Raw genomic sequence first — 20,148 nt, forward strand, 5'->3', positions numbered from 1 at the left:
AGCCAATCCGATGAAAGGACCCTCCTTTTGTCTCTCCTGAAACCTTAAAGACAATAAGAAAAACCCAAATCTCAAATTTAAGAATGGAAAGAACCACTTCCAAAGAAGAGAATCTCCTCACCCACCTAGAAATTTGTATTACTATAATAAACAGTCTTATTCCAAAAAATTGGAAAAGGATCCCACCGAACCAAAAACTAGACCACAACAGTCTATTAAATGAGTAAAAACACAAATTTTATAGCAAATTTCCTGTATTCATGAAAGAGGAAACCCAACACAGAGAAGGTGAAGCAAAGATAAATGGGAGAAATGCAGTGCCTCACCATAAGACTGGAACTCAAAGAGTCCTTAAATAAGGTGAATGACCCAATGGCACCAGGATTACGGGTCCTGAAGCTAAAGATACAGAAACAATTAAGCACATTGAAACTGTTACAAATTAAGTTAAAAACTATAATAAAAATAATTAACTAAACATTTAAATGAAAGCAGATACAAACATGTAACAATGAAAACAATCAAATATCAGGGATGGTGCAATAGTGCGAACCTGACATTTGTGATCTACGGCAAACAAGGAGCTTAACTGAATTAAACAGATGTATGCAATATACAGTATGTTAGAAAAAGTAAGATGCAACTTCTTTGAAGACTTGGACAACTCATTAGAGGAAGTTATTAAAAAGAGAAAAACTGCAGATTTTGTTTTATTACAGTAAAATGTGTACGCTGGAGCCAAGATATAATGAGAACCAGAATAGAAGAAAGTGAAAGGAGTGATCTTGAAACAGACTAAAGAAGTGGACTAAGTCTGTAAGAGATAGTGATCGGTGAAACATAAAGGATAAAACAAAGCCTTATGGGATTATGGCTTACTTCAACGTTCTTCATCAATTTTCACACCACAGCAGCAAAACTAGAAATCATAGATAAGCTCATAACCCATCTTGACTATTGGATTTCAGAAGTATGCCATGCATATATCAAAACCTATATCACAATATTCTCAATCCTTCTTAATTCAATTTAGCGATACGACTGGTAGCCTATCCCAGCAGTACTAAAAACAAATCAAGAATCAGTCCATAATGGGGCGCCAGTCCACCATAGCACCATACACTATTTAATTGAATATAACATAAAGCAACCTTTCAAAGCACAACTGTGCAATGGTTGAGAAAGTTCATGTCTGGAAAAAGACATTGCCAAAGCTTGACTAGAAGTTAATACCGTATTCTCCCTTGTCTAAACACCGTATGTCAGACCAGAACGAGCTGACTGTAATTATCATAATATTTTGTTGTCTAAATATGCAGATCAACACTGTTTATCTGGTGAATTGTAACAAATGAAATGAATGAAAAACAAGGAACAGAATGGCATTATCTAGGTTTCTGACTGAAAGAAAGAAAGAAAGAAAGAAAGAAAGAAAGAAAGAAAGAAAGAAAGAAAGAAAGAAAGAAAGAAACTTACCCACAAGTATCCCACTGCTCATGTTTACCCTTTGTAGTTATTAAAAATGAAATGGGTGCATTATGCAGGTACCGGCACAGTGTACTCAATTATTATCAAACAATAAATAGACCCAAGTGATAAACAAATGTGCTGCGAGTACTCATAAATACTCAATTTAAATTCATCCAGGAATTGAACGGTGTAGCTCTAAATATTACACCTTACGTATCTCTGTTTCTTATAGCCCGAAAAAGAATTTACACTAATCACATCTAATTACAAGAAAGGCTAGTTAGCACATTGAGGAATAATTAGTGTAAAAAGGGAGGAAAGCTGTTTGATATTTAGGATCATAAGTAAATGCAGATTACTTCGTTGGGATATTTCCCAATAGAAATAGTGCTAATTTCCCTGAAAGGAAGACTCTGTTCCCAGAGTACCCAGATTAAAAAAAGGAAAGTTTTTTATGCAGATGAGGTTTCAAAGAAACATCTTTCCAATTAAAGTTACAGTAAAGCTGGAAGCTAGTTTGTTTTCATCTGTTCTGAAGGCAATATGAAAGATGGATTTTGGAAAAATATTCAATTACGCTGAAAAATCTCATCCTGCATTCCTTTATTTTATTCCAAACTTAAATTATGCATTTCTAAGCACCACCATTTTTTAATTACTTTTAAGAAATCTGTTCACATTTTGTGATGTTGCTGTGTAGTGCAGAAACTTTGACGATAACTAGCCAATGATTAAATATAAGTAGCAAAGTGATAATACTAGAAACAGATACTTTCATAATAAAAAATAAATAATTTAGCTCACATGCCAATGCTTGCTCTCAATATCCAGAGTTGGAGTCTATTTCACACCCATGTTTCAGTTCATCTCTCCATTAGTCTTCCAGACAGAGCCATCAAAATACAAGTGTGATGACCTTACAGAAAAAAAATAAACAAAAATCAGGAAGATAATTCTGATTTGTTTAGTGAAATTTTCAATTCTACTTCTTTTTAGTCACACAAATATAAAAGAACAAGCTTCTGAAGAGCAAGTATCACTCATTCATTAATGTTAAAGGGAGCTCAACAATGGAAACCATAGTAAACATTATCTGTGTTATTACAGCTTAGTATCAATACATACTATAAATGTGTGCTGCTTACAAAGTAAAATGACAAAGTAATAAATGGCTAGAAAGTCCCAAATGAGTGGAACAGGCAGATAAAGAACGTCTAAATAAGTACATAGAGAATCAATTAAGATGATAAAACAAAAGCATGATTAATGGAAATGTTTTCAATGCATAAGTAGATATGTTGCTCATCGTACAATCGTACATTATTGGCACTCTGATTAACCACATTAGAATATGTCGGATTTATAGATTGTTTGCAACCATACGTAATAGTCTTATGGAGATTTAGTGAGGAGGATGGAAAATCCTTACAATAGTTTTTATTCATACAATACTTGAAAAAAATGGATAATTATCAACAGTATATTGCTTAAATCATCTGGTGATACACTTCTATTATTCATATTTCATTTTATGTGGTTTCAAGTATAATAATATATAATGTATTTCAAATTGTATAGAGATACTATATGTTTTCTTTAATAGTATGTAGACTGTAATACTGTAGCCAAAAGCAGAGTTGCTTCCTTTTCCTTTTAATGTTCACTTTTTTCTTTTCATGTCCTACACACGAAAGTTATTCCTTTTTTCTCAGCATTTTCCTAAGTAAATTCCAAATTTGTCTTTTCTTATGACAAAATATAAATAAGGAGTGGAATTCTGCAGACTGTATTTTAACCAGTGCATAATGGACATTTGACATTGACATAATATGAAGGAATTTTCTCGACATCACAGAAAGGAATATAGCATGTTTCTTATTCATGTATAGTAACTACAATCCCTGGTTCAATAGGAAGATATAATCATTGTGGGAAAATAAACCTGAATGAGAAGGAGATAAAGCTAAATTAAAAGCTACAAGTATACATTTCAATATGCAGTGCAGAGGGCCAATGCTGAATATATGGACATGCAGTGACACCATAAGTGTTTTGAATGCCTACACAGTCTACAAAGTGAAACATTTTACACTCTCAGACAAATTAAAAGCATTCTTATTTTTAAACTTATAGTTTGGTCCAGTGCTAATCAACCTGATCATATTTTTAGAGATACCTAAGAAGGTAAGAGTCACAAACTGCTTTATGTTAGCCTGTATAATATTTATCCCAAAGACACCTATGGTGTGCTGTCTTAGAGACTGCTGACCTGCCACCTTGATATCTGCCATAATGAAAGTATTTGAATGACTCCTAGCCAATGTCCAAAAATACTGCACTTTGATCCAAGCCAGTTTGTCTAGAGGGTAAAAAAGACCAATGGAAGATGCAATGTCTCTTGTGTTTTAATCACATTCTATGACATCTAGAATCACATAGCGCCGATTAAATGGTGCCAAATGGTGGGGCTGGCCGTGTGCTTATCTCATTATTTATGTTTTTACTTCAACTTTGTGTTAGTTTATCCCAGCGGCTACTGTTCTATGATTGTGTTTCTTTACTTAACATCTTTCCTTGTATGCTACCTTCTCAATTTTATTCTTCTGATGGGACTTTGTTTTAACCTCCACCCTTGTTTAATTCATCTTCTGACTTCTTTACCTAGACGCTGGTGTTCACCTGAATGATTGAGCTGAGTGCCCCTCGAAGATTAAGATGTTTCCAATGCTGATGCAGAAAGCATGTCGGCTTTGGTGTTAATGTCAGCTCAATTTTTTATCATGAGGCTTGGCTTCGTCATGCCAGAGAGTCATGTTAGCTATTATAAATGTTTCATTTAGCAAGGGGATTGTGCCCTCATTTTTTATAAATATCGGTAATGCAACCTTATCTAAAAAAGGCAGATTTAGATCCTGCTCAATTTCCCAGTTTCCATTTCTGGTTAAAAAATTGGAATGCATTTATAATCAATGGTTGACATCTTAACTACAATAATTTATTTCAGATCTACCATTCTGGCTTTCGCTGTTTTCATGGTGTTGAGACATTCCTCCTGAAAGTATTTAATGAAATCTCTCTCATTACTGGCTGCAGTCCTTGTCCTTGTCCTCCAAGATCTTTCTGCAGCTTTTGACACCGTTGACCATGAGATCTTTCTGTTCTGGCTTGAACATCTGGTGAGGCTTTCAGGGGCTGCTCTTAACTGGTTCAGGTCATAACTTACTGGTAGACACTTTTCAGTGACTTTTTAAGTTCTTTTTGTCTACAGCTCCTGTTAAATGTGATGTTCCTCAGAAATCCATTTTGGGTCCTATTTTATTTTCTATATATCTCATCCTACAGGAGCTATTTTCATCAAATTTAATATTTTTTTTTTGTGTTATGCTGATGATACACAGGTTTATATTCCTGTTTGTAACTTTTAAATTAATCGGCTGCACAATTGTCTTTTTGAATGAAGATGCTGGATGACTGACAATTTTCTTGATCTCCATCAAAATAAAATGTATGTGCTGATAGCTGGTCCTCCTGCCAAAGCTCTAATTGGTTTTGAACTTCTCGGCTCTTTTGCTGACTTTTGAAAACCTCAAGTTCGTAATCTTGGTGTCCTTTTTGACAGTAACCTCTCTTTTGAGAAACAGATTAACTCTTTTGCTTTTTCCAGCTTCGTCTTTTAGCTAAGGTCAAATCTTTTTTTATCTTCTAGGGATCTTGAGAAAGCTACTCATGCTTTTATTTTTTCTCGGCTTGATTACTGCAACTCGTTGTATTCTGGGATCAGCAAATCCTGATATGTAGGTTGCAGATGTTTCAGAATGCTGGTGCCCATTTTTTGGTTGGGGCAAGAAAGTTTGAATCTGTTTCTGTAAAATTAGCTTCTTTACACTGGCTGCCTGTTAGTTTCAGAATTGACTTTAACATTTTGTTGCTAGTTTTTAAATCATTACATGGGTAGGCTGCTGCCTGTTTATCTGAATTGTGTGTTTTACACCAGCTGTCCAAAGAGCTTGGATCTGCTGGTCACTTGTCTCTTATTGGAAGTGCTTTAGGAACTTATTGGGACTTATGTGCTTTGGGACTCCAAGTTCACAAGAAAAGACAGAGGGAAAACATTTCTTCATTGACCAGGATACAGAAGAGACAACATCATAGCGATACGACTGGCATAGCCTACCCCAGCAGTACTGAAGATAAATCAAAAACCAGTCCATAACAGGGCGCCAGTCCACCACAGCACCATACACTATTTAATTGAATATAACATAAAGCAACCTTTCAAAGCACAACTGTGCAATGGTTGAGAAAGTTCATGTCCAGAAAGGGACATTGCCAAGGCTTGACCAGAAGTTAATACCGTTTTACACCAGCTGTCTAGAGAGCTTAGATCTACTGGTCACTTGTCTATTATTGGAAGTGCTTTAGGAACTTATTCAGACTTATGTGCTTTGGGACTCCAAGTTCACAAGAAAAGGCAGAGGGAAAGCATTTCTTTATGGACCAGAATATGGAAGAGACAAAATCAAAGTCACTGACAAAAAAAGGAAGGTCAAAACCCAAATTAAACAAAACCAAAATTCAGTTGTCCAAAACACCAACTAGGGCTCATAGTCAAAAGGTATTTTGCCATAAATAGAAATATGGAACCCTTTCTCCTTTTGTTTTTTGTGAATGTGTCATTTTCTGTTATACCTACTTGTTGTTGTGACGTAATGTGCAACCATCTGGCATCATATGATTCTTCAGGACTTATGATGTTCCAGTCTTTACAAGCATATTTTAATATACCTTGTCCGAGTTTCTTTATCTGCCTACAACTCTGATCAGTGCTGAGAGCACGTGGTGTTTTCTCTGACTGCTCCCCTACCAAATCACTCATTGTACTCCGAAGAAAAAACCTATCTGTATCCTCTACTCTTTACTTTGCAAAGCATCCTATAAACCTCAGCCCTTGATTTCTCTTTGGTCCAGATACCTCTCTCATCTCTCTTTACCCCTTTCATTAGTGTAAAAACTTCTCCAATGTAAGATTTTACACTACAAACCCAAACTATCTGCACACCCTGTTACACAGACTTTATCCTACTCCCCATAAGTGTTATCTGATGGGCCTCACTGTTGATCCTCTCTGTCAATTATGTTCCCTTGGTTTACCTGACACTTTTCTCCACATGGTCTGTCCACCTGTCTTTTACTTTTGGACACACATTTGACACCTACTGTTTTCTTCTCCCTCTTGCAGTCTCCCTCTGTTGCCTCAACTCTTTCTTCTTTTAGACCTTTCTATGCTTCTGCCTAAACTGACTGCATGAAAGTTATTTAGTTTGGGTACACTGGCAGCCAAATGAATTATTGCCTCACGCTGGATGACACCTGAATGTGTTCCTGTTGACATCTGGCAGTCCTCCTTCTGTAACTTAATACAGCTGAAGTTGTATGCAGCACAGATTAATGGTACTTCTAGAGGTGTAATTGAAATCTCGTCTGCTGCTGCTCAATTGTGTAAACTTTGGTTTGTAATTCCTTGCCTTGGCTCAGGCTGGGTGGGAGAGGGAGGTTTGAGTTCTTTTGTAATACATGTTTGTTCATTGTTATATCCTGTCATTTTGTTTTTCTTTACTAAAAGTTGATCACAATAAAAAAGAAATTAATTTGCTATCAACAACACGGCCACAAGCCCCACAGAATGGCAGAGACCGTAAGGACCAAAATGTTGGCCAAAACCAATAACAAAACAACAAAAAACTTATATGTGTGATAATTTAGCAATGAAAGAACTCACAAATTAACCAGAAAATCCTGAACGATTACAACAATACTGATCACATTTTGAGACACCTTAAAATAACATCCAGAAAATCTAAAATTAATTTCCTGATATCTTAAAATAGTTTTCTGTGCATTTTAATGAATCAAAAATTAATTTTGTAATATCTTAAAACATTGTCCCGTGTAATTCAAGATATTAGAGATTGATATCAGATCCTAAAATGATGAGTCCTGATGACATTTTTCATTTATTATAAGAGATCTCCAAACACATTTGAGATACCTTAGAAGATATTACAAATATCTAAAATGTATCTGTGATTCCTGAAAACATTATTTAGATATCTGAAAATGTGTATTTGAGGATATCTTACAGTATATTTCAAGATATTTGAAAATGCATTTTTAAGCAATTTTAAATGTCAGTTTGGCTTGAACATGGCAGATAAGGAGAGGAAGTAAAGAATGGACCAAAGAAGTGAGAACATAAAAAGACAAAGAAAAAAAAGAATGGGTATGTGGATGTAAGCAGAAGACACTCTAATTTGGAATTGCAAGGAGGAAACAGAGGGAAAATGGAAGAAAAAGAAAAGTCAAATGCAGTTGATTTTAAGCATTGCTATAATTAATACCTTACATTTCTTAAATAAATCAGTTTTTGTTGTGCTTTGCTCTGATTTGTTTTGCTTGTTCTCCCTCTTTTCTTGCTATCACACTTCTATCTACTATCATCTTGCATGTTTATATTTGTTCTTTTTCATTTTTTAATTGAAAATTCTATCTTATTTTTAATTTACAAATGCCATTTCTTTGTTTCACATAATGCTTAATTTTTAGTTTAGCTAGATGGATTAGCTTAATCTTAGTTTAAATGACAGCCATATTTTTGGTATACTTCAAGGTAATAATCTAAAATCATTAACAGCATTTTCATTGATTAATGTCATAGTAATTGTATTACATTTATGCATTACTGTTTGTAGGGCTCAAGAACTAAAATTTCTCATTATTTTAAGATGCAACAATTCAAAAAGGCTAACTGTTTTGTTTTATTTTTAAGGAGCATGACTACTACTACTTCTGTGAATTTCCCCTTGGGATTAATAAAGTATCTATCTATCTATCTATCTATCTATCTATCTATCTATCTATCTATCTATCTATCTATCTATCTATCTAATAAAATGTAAATGCTTGATGGACTTGGATTTAATCTTTTTTTTTTTTTTTTACTTTGGAATATCTGAACCATAAATTCAAAAGGACATTTTTTTTACCAGATTAGAGTGCACTTAAGTCAAATATTGCTTTCTTGTAGGAGACCATTCTAAGTATTACAGATTAATCTAGGATGAAAAGAAATGGGTAATTCTCTTTTATAGTTACAAAAGGACTAGAGGAGTTGGAATTATTGATTTATAAAGCAAACCCATTTGTAGCTACTGAGATAATGTCTGATTATAGAGGGGTGGCCATTAAAAGGGTTGGGAGAATAAATGTAAGAAACAAAATTAACATATATGCATGACATTGGAAACACAAACAGTTCATAATGAAAGTCATTTCTTTGATTCTTAATCTAATCTAATGTAATCTACTTCATCATAAATTCATAATAACAGGTGTGAAGTCTAATGGCATGTACAGCTGTCCTAACTCGACATAGACAGGCAGGACACAAGTTTGCCACACAGCACACAGTTTTATTTAAGTGGAGCAGTGCTTTTTTCTTTGCTCCCCACTACAGAGCACAGCACCCAAGGGAAATCACAAAAATACCAAAATCCAAATATGCAGTCCAGCTCAGAAGCCTTTTCTTCTTCTGCTTCATCTACTTGTCCTTCTGTCTCCACTCCTCCCAAGGCAAGCTTCGTCTGCCTCCTCCTGACTCTGGCTCCCCGAATGGAGTTAGGCTGCTCCTTTTATTCAGGTCCCGGGAGTGTTCCAGGTTTCTCATCAGTATTACCTGGAATCACTCCCAGGTGTGCTGGAAGTCCTCTATAGGGCTTTGCAGCTCCCCCTGATGGCCCCCACGGAACCCAACAGGGCTGCACCAAACTCTATCTCCCGGCATGTTCTGTGGGAATCTGTGGTGCCACAGCCACCCAGGAGGGCTGCCCTCTAGTGTCCCAGGGGAGGTATTGCCACACCGATGCTCTCTCCCCAGGTACTTCACCCACCCGTCACACATGGTATTTAATTGCTAATTAAAATCTGCCTCAACTGATCATCTCCAACTATATATATAATTTCAAATTTTATCAATGAACTTAACTTTTTTGACCCATATAGATTTTGTTACATGTGGTTTAGGAAATATTCTCTCTTTTCATTTTGCAACACATCTATTCAGAAATTGACTTTTTAAAAAAAATGATAACATTTCTGACTACACTCATCTTGACATAAATATGGTAAATTTACAATATCAACTGAGCCTTTAATTATAGCTTATGAAGAATTTATTAGGTTAAACTCCACACAAATTGATTTTATGTTGAAACCAATGCTTCTTTGAAGATATTGCCTGAAACACTTGAGGAACTCTTAAAGCATAATGAAGGGTGCAAATAATGTCTTATGCTTCCTGCAAAAACAAATTATAAGTCCAAAAAGGCATCTGAATTAAATGTTCTTATATCCAAAACTAATGATTAACAATCAAGTTCTTGGCTTTTGCAAAAAGAAATTTGCGCTACAAATAATGTTTGTGTTATTGACCACAGAAAAAACAAACAAAATAATACTTAAAGGAAAACTCTACCTAAAAATACATTTTTATATGTTAAAAGACAATGAAAGGGTGCGTTAAACCTTCTTCTGTTATCTCTGCAGACCAAACACGGGAAAACCTGTTTGATTCATCCCTGAAAACGTCACTACCAGTTGGCACCCAGAAGCACGTCACTTTTGGTTTCGGCGCCCAGAAGCACATCACTTCCAGTTCCTTGTATCACTTCTGGTCCTAGCATTTAAAGTCACTATCTTAACAACAATGATTCAGTTCTTATTTGGATTCCATCGAATGCACATCATTGTTGGTTTTCAAACACATTGCAGCCACGGATTTTCTATGGGTGGCTGCCCCAAACCTTTTTAAGTATGTCGAGTCTGATCATTTCACAATACATATGTCGACTTATTAAGTCATATGCTCACAATGTGCATAAATTCTTTGCTAAAATATTGCGATCAAATAACTCTGGAAAATGAAAGTAGTCCACAGAAAAGATTATGTTTTTGAATTGAAGACCAACCCCCTTGCCTCCCCATTCATTGGTCAAGAGTCCTGTCTTTAATTCAAAAGGGTAAAACATGCATTCATTTTGCACACTGCGCGCCTACAACTGGAGGACTTGACGATTATATAAAATGAATAATGTGAGATTTTCTTGGTAATGTTTGCAGTTTTCCAGTGTTAGTCTACATAGGGTCCTACTCTGTCAGAACCATTGTTATCTATATTCTCCACTAAAATGTGAGATTAAAAAATTTTATTGGTCATCACTAGAAACTACATTAGGTAACGTATAAAAATAATTTTTGGGTAAAGTGTTCTTTTAAGTCACAACACTTACAATGAACACAGGTAAAAGGCCAATTCTGGCTTAGCAACTTCCATTGGAAGAAATTTCCGTTTACAATTACAGAAATCAATAATGTAGCTGGAATTAGTTAATGAAGGAGCACATGTGCTGAGCCATGTGAAATTTTAAGACAGGCAGGATACAATAAGAATGGCTGCAGACCAAGTTCACAGGCTCTTTTCATCACTGCAAACAGCCTTCCAAGCTTGAGATGTTGCCAAATTAAAGTCAGGGAAAAAGAAAATGTACTCACATTCTTAAAACAGACTACAAGTCATCTTTGCCTCTAAAGGGAAATTTTAATATTCATGGCTTTATGCAGGTATAACGTATGATTTGATATATACAGCCAATGACAACTCTCCACCATCAGTGAGAAATAGTATAGTTTTTATGCAATACTGGCAAAATCTTATACAGAAATTATCTGATGGTATTGTTGTTTTCAACATATTCTTTAATTCCCAGGATGCAATCATTAACTTTGAGAATTCTGTTTTCCAGTTTTGGAAACTTAGAAGTTATCAATGCCACCTGACCTTCCAGTGAAAAAATTTACTAATCCTTGGGCTGTTAGTTTCCATAAGCATTCACCACTCAGATCTTTCTCTTTTTAAATCATCTTGCAGAGTGCCAAGCTCTGAGGTCTGCTGTAAGGATCTGCACATGGCAAAGAGCTGGTCAATAACAGACTGCTTCAAATTAAAAGGCAGCGTCCATATCTGACGTTCCAGTATTCTCTGCCATGCTCACCTCTGTACACATTTTCTTTATGGAAATGAAAAGTTCTAAAAAAGACCACCACAATACAGATGACATCTTCTGATTCCAAATAATAAATTGCAGATTTTTTATATTAACAAAAGTTGAGAAGGATAAAATATGAGGATGCCTGAAGAACTTCCGCAGGTTTACCAGTCAACATAGGGCACATTGTCTCAAATTTTTATTTTACAGCATTTTGTTGTCCTACTTATTATACTTACCATTCTCAAATCTGCTTATTCTAGGAGGCTAGAGCCTATCCCATTCACTCTTGAAACAACCTTAACAGGAAACAACCCTGGACAGATTGCTGGCCTAATCTCAGGCCACTCTTAAACTTGGTCAATTTAGTCTAAACTGCATGTCTTTGATGATATGGAAGGAAAACCCAAGTAGCAAAAGCAAGGCCTATGCAGATGTAGGAAGAACATGCAGATTACCAGTGAAAAATGACCACTATGCTATCATTCTTCTATTATATTCACATCAGAAATCTTGCTATAATGTATTTGACAGATTTCTATAGAGCTATACAGTATAGCATCTTGCAGTAATGATGACATAATCAGTCCTTCTGCACTCTTTCACTATCTTTCAAAAGTTTCTTCTTAGATGACTTCCAGCAACATTGGGAGAGGGGCACTTCAAGCAGTATTTCAAATAAATAATGGAAATCAGCTATTGTTAAGATAAACTCTTTGTCAATATGAGCAAAGGTGGTGCAATTCATGTACAACTTGCATACCACATACACTTCTCTCAACTTTGATTCTAGAAAATACATCCAGGCCAACTACTAATTATTATCAGACTCTTACGGTGCCTGCTTTGCTTGGGAAAATGTTTTGGAAGTATCGGGTTTTCAGACGACATAAAATACAAGCCTAGCTGTGAAACAGTATTAAAACCATTATTAATTTATATTATTATATTCCATTATTACTAAACATTATTACATTTACTTTCAGTAGTGTTTGGAGTCGTACTGAACAGGATAATATTAACTAATAAGAATTACAACACAAAGGGGGAAATTACATCCTTTACTTATATAACACTAGAAAAAAAACAGTTTCCCTTTTAGTTATCTGGCTGTTGCTTCTTTAGAATTTGACAAGAAGATATTAATATTGAACATAAGTCTGTATGAGTCTGTTTTAACCCTGTAATGATCCAGTATCTTTAATTGACAATAACATAATTTGTTATCAGATTTCATAGCTCTCCATATGAGCTGGTTATGGTCTTGAAGGTAAATTTGAATATGACATGTAATATTGTATTATTTAGGAAACACTCCATTTTTCTGTACTCTATTTTAATGTACTGTATTCTGATAAAACTAATAAAGGGGAAGTAAAATGAGGAATGGATGGGTAAGAATAATAATAGTGAGCCTAAATTAGTGACCAAGTGTTTTTTATTCCAAACTTAACACAATTGTCAAACTACAACCTATGTTTCATAGATATTCCAATGTGTCTCTTTTTCACTGGAATGCACCTATGAATGTGATACTGTCTTCTCCGTGTACCATTTCTGCTTCTTATATTAATTCCAGTTGTCCAAGAAGCATAGTTGATACAGCTTGGAAAATAACATTGCCAATTGTTGTCATCTCCAATTCCAGGCAAAACAAAACTAGATGAATTAATTCAGTCCCCGCCAGGAATCCTAGAAAGGAAATTTAATGAGATTATCCTCTGCCATCACTATATTTATCTAATGGCATCCTGAATGGTTTAATTAGCTGTAACATTTTAGTCAAATTACTCTTAATCTGGCTCTTAATGCTTTTTGATGAGGGCTCTTTTGAAATTTGGAATCCAAAGACAGAGACCAAGCGTAATTACACCAGTTTCTTACAAGCAGATAAATTCAATTTATTTTGAAGATAAAATTCCTGTTTGTATTTTTATTTTGTAAAATTTCATGGAAGCTGCCAATTATTTGTTAAAGATGCTCACATGCTATCCCATTATTTTTAACATTTGCTTTGTTGACAACTACTGATGGTGAGAGTGTTCCTAAATGATTAGAAGTATATATATATTCTCCAAATGACTTGCTATTTTACTGGAAATGTTGTTTTTGCCTTTACCAAAAGACTTAAGAATATTACTAGTCAATGAAAAATAAATTTGCACCTTGACTTTTTGTGCCACTTGTTGAAAATGCAGCCATCACAAAATACTTTTACCATTTCAGCTATCATTCATATAATATATAATAAATCATTCTGGTTGTTTCATTGAAATTTAATCCATCATTAATAAAGCAAAGAAAAACGTAAAAACTTGAAAAAAGGGAAATTGCAAAAGATAAATACTTGCTGAGTACTTTAAAGAAGCAAAGTGTGAAAATAATCACAAGTTATTACAAGCTGACATGCAGTTCTGTTTGATGCTATAATGAAGTTATAATTCTTTTAATTCATGTCTGTTCAATTTGTTCTTGTATAGTCCTCTTGACTGAAGTACTTGAAGCTTTTACAACTGTAAAATATAAATCTGTGCAATAGTTAACACACATACTGTAAATACATATGATTCAAAGTGAAAGTCACATATTAGGCGGGTATGTAATAAAGGTTGTGTGTCAGAAAAATGCATAGTTGTTGACACTCAGGAGAAAAATAAAAACTTCAGTTAAGCGTGTGGGACTGACAGCATGACTTTAAGAAACCTGTAAGCTCTAACTTCGTCCTTGAATATGTCGCGTCAGTATTGCAGCCTGCCCTGTTCTCTTTTACCATAAATTTAGCATTTATGCAGGATGTCCAGTGTTTACAGAGTTAACATAATATACTGCTGGTAATGCTAAAACAGCATACCTGCTAAAATAATATGGTGAAGAGTATCCACAATTCTTCATAACAGGTGAGATTGCAGTTCTGCTGACAAAGGCCAATTGCTTGCTCACCACATTCCAGGCCTTCTACTATTTCTTGTACTTTTTTTTCTGCTGTATAAAAGCTATTGGATACCTGTAGTAAAATAAGACAGTCCGGTACAACTGATTCTTAAACATTCCTATCACACTGATGTCCATGGATGAAAGCTGTAGCTTGGTCAAAATACTTGTGGCACCAAGATACACATTTTTATACTGAAAAGGAAAAAAGACTAGAAAAGGTTTAGAAGGAATGCAAAGTAATTGCAACACTTTGATATTTTCTTAGATCTAGCTGTGTGCTATTCGGTAAGAGGCAAATCAACTGAAGTACCAAGTCTTAATCCTGGATGGGAATATTGTGACTGATGGAGCAGCTCTTATACTAGTAGGCAGACCATTCTGCAGGTTTGGAGCCCTAGTTCTAAACACTCAACCTCCTATAATAAAACACTCAAAAAATTTAAAGAAACACTTTGAAGACACATCAGATCTCATTGGGAAAATAAATCCTGCTGGATATCTATACTGATATGGACTGGGTAATGTGTTAGGAACAAAAGGATGCCACATCGTTTCATGGAAATGAAGATTATTAACCTACAGAGGGTTGAATTCAAAGACACCCTGAAAATCAAAGTGTAAAAATGATGTGGCAGGCTAGTCCATTTTGCCGTAATTTCATTGCAGCAACTCCAAATCGTACTCAGTAGTTTGTATGGCCCCCTCGTGCTTGTATGCATGTCTGACAACGTCAGGGGGGGCATGCACCTAATGAGCTGGTGGATGGTGTCCATGGGAATCTCCTCTCAGATCTGGACCAGGGCATCACTGAGCTCCTGGACAGTCTGAGGTGCAACCTGGCAGCCTCAGATGGACCGAAACATAATGGCCCAGAGGTGTTCTATTGGATTTAGGTCATTCAAGCGTGGGGGCCAGTAAATGGTATCAGTTCTTTCATCCTCCAGGAACTGCCTGCTTACTCTCGCTACATGAGGCTGGGCATTGTCGTGCACCATGAGGAACCCAGAACCCACTGCACCAGCATTGGGTCTGACTATGGGTCAAAGGATACCTAATGGCAGTCAAAGTTCCATAGTCTAGTCTGTAGAGGTCTGTGCGTCGCTCAATGGATATGCCTCCCCAGACCATCAAACGATGTTACAGGCAGCATAACATTCTCTACAGCTGCTCCAGACCCTTTCATGTCTGACACATGTGCTCAGGGTGAACCTGCTCTCATCTGTAAAAAGCACAGGGCACCAATGGTAAACCTGCAAATTCTGATATTCTATGGCAAATGGCAATTGGGGTCCACGGTGCTGGGCAGTGAGCACAAGGCCCACTAGAGGATGTTGGGCCCTCAGGCCACCCTCGTGAAGTCTGCTTCTGATTGTTTAGTCAGAGGCATTCACACCAGTGGTCTGCTGGAGGTCATTTTGTAGGGCTCTGGCAGTGCTCATCCTGTTCCTCCTTGTCCAAAGGAGCAGATAACGGTCCTGCTAATGGGTTAAGGACCTTCTACGGCCCTGTCCAGCTCTCCTGGAGTAACTGCCTGTCTCATGGAATCTCTTCCATGCCTCTGAGACTGTGCTGGGAAAGACAGAATATTTTCTGGCAATGGCACGTATTGATGTGCCATCTTGGAGAAGCTGGACTACCTGTGTAACCTCTGTAGGTTCCAGGTATTGCCTCATGTTACCAGTAGTGACACTGACCATAGCAAAAAGCAAAACTAGTGAAAAATCAGTTAGGAAAGATGAGGAGGGAAAAATGTCAGTGGCCTCCACCTGTTAAACCATTCCTGTTTTGGGGGTCTTCTCATTGTTGCCCCTCTAGTGCATCTGTTGTTAATTTCATTAACACCACAGTAGCTGAAACTGATTAACAACCCCCTCTGCTACTTAACTGACCAGATCAATAGCCCAGAAGTTTCATTGACTTGATATTATACTCTGATTACAAAGTGCCCCTTTAATTTTTTGAGAGGTATACAGTAGTTCAATATGATTGGAACTCTTGTGATTAGAATGGATGTTTTTAAATATATACATTAATAATTTATTCTAAGCATATAGAGTCAAAGCTTCTTAAAGCTGTATGTGTGAGAAAGATGATTTTGAAACTGGTGAAAACTTCATTGGAAGTCAATTTAGAAACTATAGTCATTTTATTTTGCAAAAATATTTTAAATTAAATTTGTGATCCTCACAGACAGATACACAATTAAGTAAAGTACTTTAACATGGCCTTCTCATAACTTCACTGTAATTAAAATCCTGATACTCTGTATATCCAACTCATTATAATAACTATTCATGGTGGCTCTAAAATCCATACTAACCCCTCCTCTCCCTTCTGTTTTCTTTTCCGGTGTCCTTTTGGTGGTGGCTTTCACCACCACCATCTACTCAAAGCATCGTGATGTTCCAACAATGATGGATGGATTAAAAGCCAGGAGTCTGTATGACCATCAACATCAAGTGACTCCGTGAGAACCCTAATTACAAAGAGGACTGTTTCATTTATGTTAGGTAGAATGACCAGAGGGGACTGGGCGGTCCCGTGGCCTGGAACCCCTGCAGATTTTATTTTTTTCTCCAACCATCTGGAGTTTTTTTTTTGTTTTTCCTGTCCTCTCTGGCCATCAGACCTAACTCATTTTCTATGTTAACTAATGTTGTCTTATTTTAATTTCTTATTTTGTCTTTTCTTTTTCTTTTCTTCATTATGTAAAGCACTTTGAGCTACTTTTTGTATGAAAATGTGCTATATAAATAAATGTTGTTTTTGTTGTTGTAAAGTAAAGTTTGTAGCTCCGAGTCCTGATCAGTATCTGGGATCAAAGCCTGCTAGACACCAACCATTAACTAACCAAAAACCCAAAACTTCAATCAGTCCAAGCATGTATTTTTTTGTGAAAATTTGACACAGTCATAAATCGGCTGTGCAAAAGATCTGACATAGAAGTTCTGCACTCCATATGTATATTTAAATAAATGTCACTAATGATGTCCAATACCGTTCCCTAATGTCATATTCTAGCACACAAATTCACATATGTATGATATCCACAGCATATAACACACGGTCTGTGACCTGCTTAGTAATGTGACGTCATCAAAGCTTGTTACTTTGCAAAAATTAAACTATTTGTGGTAGGTCGAGTAAGGTCAGGCTATGAGATACTTTGAGAAAAACTTCTGCATTTACCAAGAGTACAGAAGGAAAAAAAAACAACTTTTTCAATGTGGTTGGCCTTGCATGGAAGAGATTACAAGTGGCCAATGCAGGACCAGGCCTAGGGAAAAGTCCCAAATTCTTATTGACACATATACAGTGACTTAATGTTCAGTTACTTCAGCTTCTTTTTCTGCATAAAATCATAGTTATTTTATGCTAAAATAACAGCTGGCCCCAACTCACAATTTTTAATAACAGACTGTAAGATATAAGATTGAAGAAAATAGGAAGATGACAGAATATTTGTGGTTTAATGAGGATCAAGATTCAGAAGTTAACTTGCAGGGTGAGCTACTGAAAAGAGTGGAAGTGTTTTATTATCTAGGAGCAGTGGTACCCCAAGATGGAGAATTAGTGGCAGAAATAACTGCTGTATGGATGGAACAATTGGAAGAAGGTATCAGGAGTATTGTGTGATCAAAGAATGAAGGTGAATGTTAAAGGTAAGGTTTTAATATTGTGATAAGATCAACAACGATGTACGGAACTAAGACATGGGCAGTAAAGGGAGCACAGGAAAAGTTGGATGTGGCAGAAATGAGAATGTACAACAAAAGTGGGAGAGATATTTAAGAAAGTACAGGAAAGTAGGTTAAGGTGGTATAGACATGTCATGAGGAGAGACAATGAATATGTGGGCAAAAAAGAGATGGAACTGGAGGTACAGGCAGGAATCATTAGACTTTGGTCTAGGGTCAATGAAAGTAGTGAACTATAAGTGTTATCAATACAACTAACTGATGAATGAATGTTTGTAATTTTGAACTTGTAGATTACAACCACTGAACTATCAGCGGAACAGCAAGCAAGAGAGGCCAAAGCGGAGGTGGATGGATAAGGTGAAAGAAAATTTGAGTAATATGAATTTGACTAGGTTGAAGGTGCAGGACTGAGCTAAATGGAGAAGGTTTACCAGGTACATTGACCTCACATAGAAATGGAAAAAGGTTAAGAGGAAGAAGAAAAAGAAGAAGAAGAAGAAATGTGTTTTGACAGCACTGACCTTTAAAGAATTTCTTAGTAAAAAGAGGGACGTTTGCATTTTACACCTGCTTCCTACCACACTTAAGTAATATTTTATCGAAAAATGGAGTAAGATTTTTTTCTAGTTACTTGTATAATCCCACTAAGTTACTCTGTCATCCAAATTATCTTGCTACGGAACAACAACTTAGTCAGAAAATGATTTATCAATTACAGAAACACTGTCTCCAATTATAATCTTAAGGAGTAGTGTGTGATGTACTGGAACCAACAGATGGCAGCAAAGAAGGTACAGAGAAGTGATTAATCAATATTGTATTGTATATTGAGTGGAGTGAGAGAGAAAGCAAGTAAAAATACTGTTTATTAATAAGTCTATAGTACACAATAAACACAACATTACTCTTCTAAACTTTATTTTGACAGTTTACTACACATGACCTCTGGTACAAAGGCATTATCGGGTTCTGTTCTTGCATTGTGCCACCCTTTTGTACCATCTGCTTCACGGCAATCCATCCATCGCATTCTGTACAAAATCCAAGTGTCTGATTTCTTAATCACAAAAACACACATACTATATGACTCACACAGCACTTTTATGGGCTCCCCAAAATTTTCACTGTAAAGAAATGTAATGGGGTTTAAGAGTAACAGCTGTTAGCTAGTGTCATTTCTGAAATGCCTTTCAGGGAAGAAATTATACTTTACAGCATTACCATGTGTTATTTTAGCTACTGTAGCTGACCATGACATATGGTTTAATTAATTAAGTAAAATACTCTCTTAATATATACGTAATTTAAAAATAAGTAATCTAATTGCGTTAGATTAAACAAATAATACTAGCATTATGTGTAATGAATGAGAATGAAATGACATTATAATCATTCAAATACATCACATGGTCGAACTTCAGTTTTATTTCATTTACTCATTCATAACCATCATCCATCTAGATTATTTCTTCCCATCTTTGAATACACTATCCTCATACCATAAATCTATAAAAAATATTTTATGTTTACTTATAAAAGACACCTTTTGCTATTCATAGAAACACTTTGTGTTCACTTCTCACTAATGATTCTGGAAATCAATATCCCCCACTGTTTCCATTTGTCACTTATAATTTTCAGTCAGTTTTGAAAGCTCAACCTGTACATTAAGTATATGTGTCCTATATTCTAATAACAGAACAAATTTTAAAAAGTTCATAGCTGTACAGGGTTTATGGAAAGGAATTAAATGCTTCTATTTTAAAACGAAATATAGTGCTGCACTCATAGAGGAATCACATAAAAATATACAGTATTAAAAAGGTCTCCTCCTGAACACATATAATTGTAAGATTAGCCTGTCACATTACAGTTAAATCCCAGCTAATATTCATTATAAATGTAAAAAATAAATACATGTTGAACTTCATTTAACAGTTACT

The sequence above is a fragment of the Polypterus senegalus genome, chromosome 4 (genome assembly GCF_016835505.1).
Source record: "Polypterus senegalus isolate Bchr_013 chromosome 4, ASM1683550v1, whole genome shotgun sequence".
Lineage (NCBI taxonomy): Eukaryota > Metazoa > Chordata > Cladistia > Polypteriformes > Polypteridae > Polypterus > Polypterus senegalus.